At 44.5% G+C, this 8,988-nt stretch overlaps 1 long non-coding RNA gene across 2 annotated transcripts; it reads left to right on the top strand.

The window, feature by feature from the left end:
* The first annotated feature begins 872 nt into the window (after positions 1 to 872).
* On the top strand, positions 873 to 7,169 carry LOC125757027 (uncharacterized). 2 transcript variants are annotated; one of them, XR_007415015.1, is made up of 5 exons: positions 873 to 921; positions 4,597 to 4,716; positions 5,429 to 5,493; positions 5,795 to 5,872; positions 7,013 to 7,169. It is a non-coding gene; the product is annotated as an uncharacterized LOC125757027 (long non-coding RNA). The 2 variants fall into 2 exon arrangements; XR_007415014.1 differs by lacking the exons at positions 873 to 921; positions 4,597 to 4,716 and having other exon boundaries at positions 5,123 to 5,493.
* The last annotated feature ends 1,819 nt before the right edge of the window (positions 7,170 to 8,988 follow it).

Here is an 8,988-nt window from a genome sequence, read left to right on the forward strand (position 1 = left end):
CACACAAAATGTACTCTGCAGACCCGAGACCACTTTGCCGGCTGCCGCTCGGTTCCGTTCGCACTGTAAAAATACCGGTTCACTTGCGTGAAGCGTGAATTCACAGTGAACTAGCTACAACATGTACTTCATAACCATGCACAGGATCAATTACTTCACATGGCGTACGCTGCGAATCCACCGTTCCCGCTTGTCTCTGAGGCTTTCTCGCCCCGCAAAGCGAGAGAACTTTGTTCCAGGATGGCATTCCTTATATCTATTAGCGCAGTTGACGACCCAGCAACTCATGCGCGACATTGCAAAACTCCTCCAACGGCGTGACACGGCTCGGGCAGAGAACATCTGGCTCGGCTCGTGGAGCGGCTGCTGCAAGTAACACGCCAATTCGTTTCGTTCGCTCCCGCACAGCGGCGCCACCAGCTCAGTGCACGTTCCCTTATTCGTTTTTTTTTTTGTTTGTTTCTTTCTAAATGTCGCGCCGTTATGAGGACGAGGGATCGATTGCTGTCTGCGTGAGCAAGTGTTGCACTTGGTAAAGGCGGTACAGCGGTACGGCCCACGTACTCGCGCCACGCACGCCGTGCTTTTCGCGAAAGAGAACGGCGGCCGCACCGACATTGCCATCGCCATCATGGCGCCCGGCGTGTTTGGAGTTCGGATAGATCAGACTCTTCGTTGGCCTCGTATTTAGGTGTTTGATCCGTGACGTTTCGTCGAAAAATCACAAGCGCTCATGCCGTAGTTGTTTGACTGGTTGCAAGATCTTGCCGATTTCAACGTTTTTCCACCTCTTCGGTAAGTACTTGACATGCCTGGATTACTGCAATCAGCACGTTCATAGCACTTTCTTCTTTGGCTCCCCATCGCGCGCAGGTTGGCGTACGCTGAACTGGACCCTCGCAGCAAGAATGGCACGTGGGAGTAAGTTTTATTTGTGACGCGATTTGGTTTATCTTCCGCAGAAACTGTTGGGTGATTCCACGAGAGATCGAACATGCCTGTCCGGTCGCATTTTTTGTTTTGCCTGGGTTTTTTTATATGTTGTGTGGGCACATTCAAAGTGCACGGAACTGAAAATTTTATTTGCTAGAAACGCGCCCAGCGCGCCAAAAAAATATTTGAAGGTGGTGGCGCGTGCCTCCTGTTTTTGCTCACTGCAATGTTTTCGGATTTCACAGCCGAATTTAGCGCGAACTATAAATGATGTGTCGAAAATTTCTTTTGCTGGTTTTAATACGCATTACTGTGAATTACATCCATGCTTTTTTTATGCCGTCCTCAAAAAGAAGAAAATGTGAAAAAATGGCAAACACGGCCGAAATCAAAAAAGGGTCCTAAGTTTGAGGCGCCTTGGCGCCTTTACTATTTCAAACAGAAACTTGAAAACAGTGTCACCTATAGAAAAGAGCCTTTGCAACATTTATACGGAAGATCATTTTCCTACGGCCAGCGCAAAAAAACAAAAAAATAGTTAAAGAACCGAGTTTTTTCAAAAAAGTACATTTTCAAAAAATAAAATAAAAAAAACTCCGGTCTCAATTTTGACGGCAATTTTTTATCGAAGAGCGCTTATGTCAATGAACACACGGTTTTGATATCATATGTCCTCATTTGCTTTGTTTACGAGATATAACTGGCCAAAGTGACCCTTGCTGTGAGTGCTCACTTCAGTGCGACTGATGGTTGTTAATAGCTTGCATTGTGCGTAAATCGCAGTTTTAATTATTCTGCTGCAGCAAAACCTTGCTCTGGTGGCTTTTCGTCAAGAAAAATGTGTTCTCAGATTTTATTTGGTTCTACCGTGTGCGAAAGTGGGCTGCTGCCGCCCTCTAAAGCGTGATTCCACGAGAGATCGAACATGCCTGTCCGGTCGATATTTTTGTTTTGCCTGGGTTTTTTATATGTTATGTGGGCACATTCAAAGTGCACGGAACCGAAAATTATATTTCCAAGAAATGCTCCCAGCGTGCCAAAAAAGTATTTGAAGGTGGCGGCGCAGACCTCCTGTTTTTGTTCACTGCAATGTTTTGGGATTTCACGGCCGAATTTAACGCGAACTATAAACGATGTGTCGAAAATTTTCTTGTTGGTTTTAATACGCATTACTGTGAATTACATCCATGCTTTTTTCCAAGTATTTCAAGGAGCCTTTGCAACATTTATGCGGAAGATCGTTTTTCTACAGGCAGCGCGAAATAAGAAGAAAATAGTTAAAGAAGCGAGTTTTTTTCAAAAAAGTACATTTTCAAAAAATAAAACAACTCAGGCCTCAATTTTGACGTCTTTTTGTCGAAAAGTGCTTATGTCAGTGAAAACACCGTGTTAATATGTATGTCCTCATTTGCTTTGTTCACGAGATTTAACGGGCCAAAATTACCCTTGCTGTGTGTGCTCACTTCAGCGCGATCGATAGTTGTCATCAGCTTGCATTGCACTTAAGTCTAGTTTTAAATATTTTCCTGCAGTAAACCCTTGCTCTGGTGTGTTGTCGTCAAGAAAAATGCATTCTCAAACTTTAATAGTGTCTAGCGTGTGTGGGGGTGGGCTGCTGCTTCTCTCTAAATGCCGAACGCGTACGCAGTTTGCAGCTTACAACCTCAACTTACCCCGCCAGTATTCGTTAATCAGAAGCACGCGAGACACCGCGAACACATGGTTTAGGTCACTTTGTCAAAACTCTCCTTGCACACAGAATAAAGCATCTGTATGCAGCGAAGGCCAACTTAATCTGTAACTAAATGCCACAATCAGCAGGCGCGCTGTTATGCAATTGTTTTCTCACTGCCTGCTTGCTTCCCTTCCATCACATGCATTGTACGCTCTAACCATCTTCCCCATTCGACGCACACTGTGCCTAAACAACATTTGTAAAAAAGTTAGCTTAATGATTTCCGAGCCGTTTATTTCACTTCCCGCTATCACATGTTTTCGGCGTCGCAGATAATGTCTTCCTGTATCATCTCGACCTTTACCTCAGCGTTTCAGCAGCCAGAAAACGTGCGGTGCGGCATGATTAAGCCATGAGTGTCCGAAGCTGCCCAATTTATGATGTTTTGTTGCCACTTTACTAAAGTGCTTTCCCACGTCGAGGACAGCAGAGGTCATTGGTGGCACCGGACGGACATTACCCTTAGTTTTGACAATGAGTGCGGCCTACAAATTAAATATTACAGCCCAAAGCGCTTAGACACCCTTAGACTTAAAATGTTAAACCGTGAGCAGTTCTGGAAAGGCATTCATGACAGCTGCGCAAATGTGAGATAATTTGTGCGGTGCCGTTCAGTATAAACGCTTCGACTTGCTCTAGGTCTAGCTGTTGACTACACGCGATGCCCGCGGCCCATGGCTAGGTCCTATTATTCTGGGCCGATTATTTACGCGTTCACAAAAAGAAGATTGCTGAAGAAAACGTTTTCGTTGCACAAATTTTTCTTCTGTGCTCTTTTTGTTGTTGCCTACCTCTAGAAGCTACTGTCATAGGCTGAGGATCTTCGCGACACCTGCGAGGTCTTCTTGCATTGCTTTAGGCTCCTCAAGGAAAACCTGTCTACATCTAACCGCGATGAGGTAGACCAGGCATTCCTTCAGGAAGAAGAAGCGGTTGATATCTTGAACAGGCGCGCCCATCTTTCCTCTGATGATTGTAGGCGAGGTTGTAGGCTGCAAACTGTTTACACGTGAGCCATTTAGAGGGCGGCAGCAGCCCACTTTTGCACACGCTAGACACAAATAAAATCTGAGAACACATTTTTCTTGACGAAAAGCCACCAGAGCAAGGTTTTGCTGCAGCAGAATAAATAAAACTGCGATTTACGCACAATGCAAGCTATTAACAACCATCAGTCGCACTGAAGTGAGCACTCAGAGCAAGGGTCACTTTGGCCAGTTATATCTCGTAAACAAAGCAAATGAGGACATATGATATCAAAACCGTGTGTTCATTGGCATAAGCGCTCTTCGATAAAAAATTGCCGTCAAAATTGAGACCGGAGTTTTTTTATTTTATTTTTTGAAAATGTACTTTTTTGAAAAAACTCGGTTCTTTAACTATTTTTTTCTTTTTTTGCGCTGGCCGTAGGAAAATGATCTTCCGTATAAATGTTGCAAAGGCTCTTTTCTATAGGTGACACTGTTTTCAAGTTTCTGTTTGAAATAGTAAAGGCGCCAAGGCGCCTCAAACTTAGGACCCTTTTTTGATTTCGGCCGTGTTTGCCATTTTTTCACATTTTCTTCTTTTTGAGGACGGCATAAAAAAAGCATGGATGTAATTCACAGTAATGCGTATTAAAACCAGCAAAAGAAATTTTCGACACATCGTTTATAGTTCGCGCTAAATTCGGCCGTGAAATCCGAAAACATTGCAGTGAGCAAAAACAGGAGGCACGCGCCGCCACCTTCAAATATTTTTTTGGCGCGCTGGGAGCGTTTCTAGCAAATAAAATTTTCAGTTCCGTGCACTTTGAATGTGCCCACACAACATATAAAAAAGCCAGGCAAAACAAAAAATGCGACCGGACAGGCATGTTCGATCTCTCGTGGAATCACCCTGTTAAGCTGACAATGCTGATATGTTGTTGTTGTCGGCCACGTGTGTAGATTGACACCGCGATCATGGAACACATGGCTGATCTGCCTCGAGTAACTGCAAGCCGGCGCGTGCGTAGTGCCGTGGAGAACGATCAGAAGTCCTGGACGACAAAGAAAAAAACTTCAAAGGTTTGTTGTACATGTTTTCCACGGCAACTGACATAAACGTAAAAAAAATTGGAATGGTCAAATGCATGTGTCAAGTTTAACCTTTTGTAGTGGGCTGTGGACATGAATTAAGCATTGCTGCACACAAGACTGGCTTGCCCTCAGTTTATGCCCAGTACCAAATTTTTTGCTCTCATTATGACACCATTTGTAAGAAAAGCCAGAACTTATGTTCAAAACAGCGCATATTCATGCTATTCTTTTATTCAGTTGCACGTGTGAGTCCTGCTGCTGGCCATCAGTTAGCCGGTTATCAGAAGAAAAGGGCACAGCCCAGTTTTGTACTGGTGTATACCGTATCGTTTGTGATTATGATCATGATTTTTGTCTTACTGAAACAACAAACTGAAAAATGTATGTTGGTGTTTCTGCTACATCTCTATGAAGCAGCAGAACCTGTTGCTCAGTCACTCGGTGCATATTAGCAACTGGCACCTTGTCTGGCTTCCCGATACGTCCGCCTTTTTTCAGTGCATGTTGTTTTCATCCTTTACCAGCAGTCAAGTAGTTTCACACAACCGAAATGACCAACTAGCCCACTCTGTTTGTCAAGTAGGTTTTACTTCCAAACAAATGTAGCACATTTGTGATATGCACTGTTGCTCAATGATATTCTTTTTGCATGTGCTAGCTGTGTACACATATTACATGATCTTTTTTCTTTTTTTTTCAGCTGCTTCTAGTAGTGGTGCCCCTGGTGTGCACCTTTACCCCAAATGTCTGCACCTTTGCCTATCGGTAATGACATAGAATGTGCTCAGCTTCCTGAACATAGGCATGCAGGTTACGAGACGGAAAACGTGCAGCTTAGACTTCATGCTTGTAAATGTGAAAGTCGTAACCGACATAATTAGAGTAAGCTAAAAGGAGAAATTTCTGCTTATGAGCAAGTAATTATGAAGCAGGTTTTACTCCTCTTAAACTAGCACACATGCAACAACACAGTTGTGCTATGTTTGTTTTGTGCGCCACTTTCATGCATATTTGTGCCTGCAGTGGATATGCATATACATGAAGGATTTGTTTTTTTTTTCCTCAGCTGCCTCTGCGAACCCCGCTCCTGGACAATAGCTGGGAGGCTCTGTGTTTAAACGCGTGCACCTTGGACGTCATGCTCGTAAATACCAATTCCTTTGTCATTCCTGGCATGAATTTCGTTGGTAAAGCAATAAGTAAAATAGTGCATTGTTGTTTACAAGCACTTCAATATGAACCAGGCTTAAAGGAGAAGGGACCGACAACTGGCCAGAACTTGTGATTAGATCCTGTCAGAAATGAAAAGACCGCGCTATATACTGACATATTCCGGCATCCTTTTCGCGCTGTGAGTAGGATTTATATCTCTAAATTGTGTTTAAAAGTAACAAAAAAAAGGCATGTTGTGCAACCTATCGCAAGAGCCTTGAAGCTAGATTGCGGAGTTGATCACTTTGCTGTACAAAGTCACGTAGTCTGATACCGTCATGTGTGCCATTATTGGTCCTAAAAATATTAGTATGTATATTACTATCCATATTCTGTGCTGCTTGAGAGGTAAAAGGAGTTGCATGGTGACAAGTAACGGCGCTGCCTTCGCGGTAGCCAGTGGACCATGTCGAGCCGCAGCGCATGCGCGCGAGCACACACGCACGCAGTAAACCGCCGCGCTCGAACACGAACCGCTGTCACGCTCACTGTTTGCATCATGTCTTGTCACGTGTGTATACGACTTCATATCCGTCGCAGATAGAAAAATTCGAATTACAAATGTTTCACGGCATTTTCCACATCACCATTCCTTGATTATATACACTCTGACTGGTAAGCTTTCTGTCGCGTTAAAGAAAATAGGTACCATAAAAGTTGGTTGTCGGTCCCTTTAACCTCTTAACACACACACAGGACAAAATAGGCATGCTATATCCCCGTTGTGCACCATCTTTGTGCGTTTGTGTGTGCAGTATGGACATGTACATTAAGGCTTTGTTTTTGTTCTCAGCTGCCTCTGCGAGCCCTGCTGTTGGACGCCAGCTGGAATGCTCTGCGTTTGAAAGCGTGCACGACAGATGTCATGCTCATAAATACAGAGTTCTCATGATTCTAGTGTTGACAAAGCAATAAGTAAAAGCAGGCACTTGTACATCTGGAATGAGGTTTAACCCTGTCTCAGGAGACATAAGACAATATAGTCATGCTGCGTTCCTGTTGTTCACCATTTTCATGCATGTTGTGTGCAGTACGTATACATACATGCAGGCTTTGTTTTTGTTGTCCTCAGCTGCCTCTGCAAGCCCTTTTGCTGGACGCCATGGAAGGCCCTCCACTCGAAAGTGTGCACCTTAGACTACACGCTCATCAATACCAAGTTCTCTGTCCTTCTCGGCATGATTGTAGTGCCATATAATAGTGAGGCAATAAATCATTTTTGCTGGTCACTTGATGTTCCATGCATGTTGCTTGGTTTCTGAACACGACTTGGTTTTAAGTTATCTAGTTATCTATGTGAAAAAAAAAGTGGGTTGGTTGGACGAGGAATATGCTTTCCTGGAGAGGCAACTGGCTCTCTCAGGTAGGCGGTGGTCGAGCGCGATGAAGCAAGTTAACATGTTATGGGAGCAGATGTCCCACCCTTTTGAAATAATCCTGCAGTAAAAAGTGGCAACATGTCCCAATAACATCCCACACGCATGCAGTTTTGGGACATCCCAAAAAGGTCTTTTTCTGTATCACTTGGGATGTTTTTCCACCTTGTGTGGGACGTCTCTTGGATGTCCCGAACTCCCAAAAGGGATGTCATTTGGATGTCCCTAGGATGCCTTTGCGTTGTCTGGGAGATCATCCGCAATAGATCTTGTAACCTACGCACTTGGCGCCATAGTTCCTCTCTTAAGTATCTGCAGATGTGCCTCAAATGTCCCGCGTGGTTTGAGGAAACCAAACATCTTCAAACCGCGCGTGGAATGAGGGTTTGGAGGTGGCAAAGCAGAGAGAACAGTATAGATAAAGAAAGGAAGAAGAAGACGTAGAAAGAATTGCAGGCGTGTGGTTCGTTGGGATAGTTGGTCACACATTTGTAAATGGGAAAAACAGCGTAAAAGGGGACGTAGCACAAACGAAGGAACACATTGGACGAGCGCTGTGCTACGTCTCATTTTGCACTGTTTTTACCACTTACAAATGTAGAAAGAGAACATTTTAGAAAGAAAGAAGAAGATGAAGAAAGAACTCAATCTGCGTTCGTTGCCAGCTCCGCTGTTTATTCAGGTTTCACAGGCGTGGAACTGGCTGTTTCTTTTTTGTTTTTTTTTAACGCGATAGTGTTAAAGAGCTTGTTTCGCAGACATTCCGCCGTCGGTGGCGTCGTTAGTTGTGAGCGAAAAATGGGCGTTGTCCGTGAGCGAAATGTTGAGACAGATGCAAATAAATAAATAATTGAAAAAAAGTATTCGGTCCGAGTGAGAACAGAACCCAGGCTTTCTGCGAAGCAAACAGGTGTTCTACCACGGAGCCACAGCGGTGCTCGAAACCACTTCGTAAAAAATAAAAAGAAAAAAAACCGCTATAAGAATTTAATGTAGTGGGAGGAGTCTCCTTACCGCATGTAATACTACGTGGTAGAATCGTGGTATCGCACCAGGCGTCAAAACGTGAATATGCTTTTTTCAAGCACACGAGCGCCACCAACGGGCGCGCAAGCGCTCATGAGAAACTTATGTACGCCACAGCAGCTGCCGCAACGAGCGCGCGGGCCTCACGCTTTAGCTTTCTACCTGCGCCGTGCCAGCACTTCTCAGATCAAGTGCATGTGACAAGGTGTAACATATTACTGCGTAATTCCGTCATGAAGTTTTTTTGTGTTTAGCTACGACGACCTGTCTACGATTTCCATCTGACTAGTGTCCCCGCGTGCCACTGTTGGACCAGCTGAGCGGTTACGAAGCGTCTTTTTTTTTGCGCCAGTATGCCCTACAGCACAAATTAAACAAAAAGGTACAACTCGGCTTCCTAGACGAATTCATAGTTCACCGACACTGTTGACGAGGCTCTGAGATTTAAAGATTGCGCGAGAGAGTACAGTCGGCGTTTGATACATCGCCCCAGACTGTCGCCCCAGACGGCACAGCCCTCAATGCTCTTACCATACAAACACAGAAAGCCTGCGAGGCCGAACAAGTGGCCATTGCTCTTGCTCTAGCCAGTGACTCTAGCTCTAGCGCTCCCTCAGCGCGACACAATATTTACCGACTCCAAACC

Source organism: Rhipicephalus sanguineus, chromosome 1, assembly GCF_013339695.2.
Source record: "Rhipicephalus sanguineus isolate Rsan-2018 chromosome 1, BIME_Rsan_1.4, whole genome shotgun sequence".
NCBI classification, from domain to species: domain Eukaryota; kingdom Metazoa; phylum Arthropoda; class Arachnida; order Ixodida; family Ixodidae; genus Rhipicephalus; species Rhipicephalus sanguineus.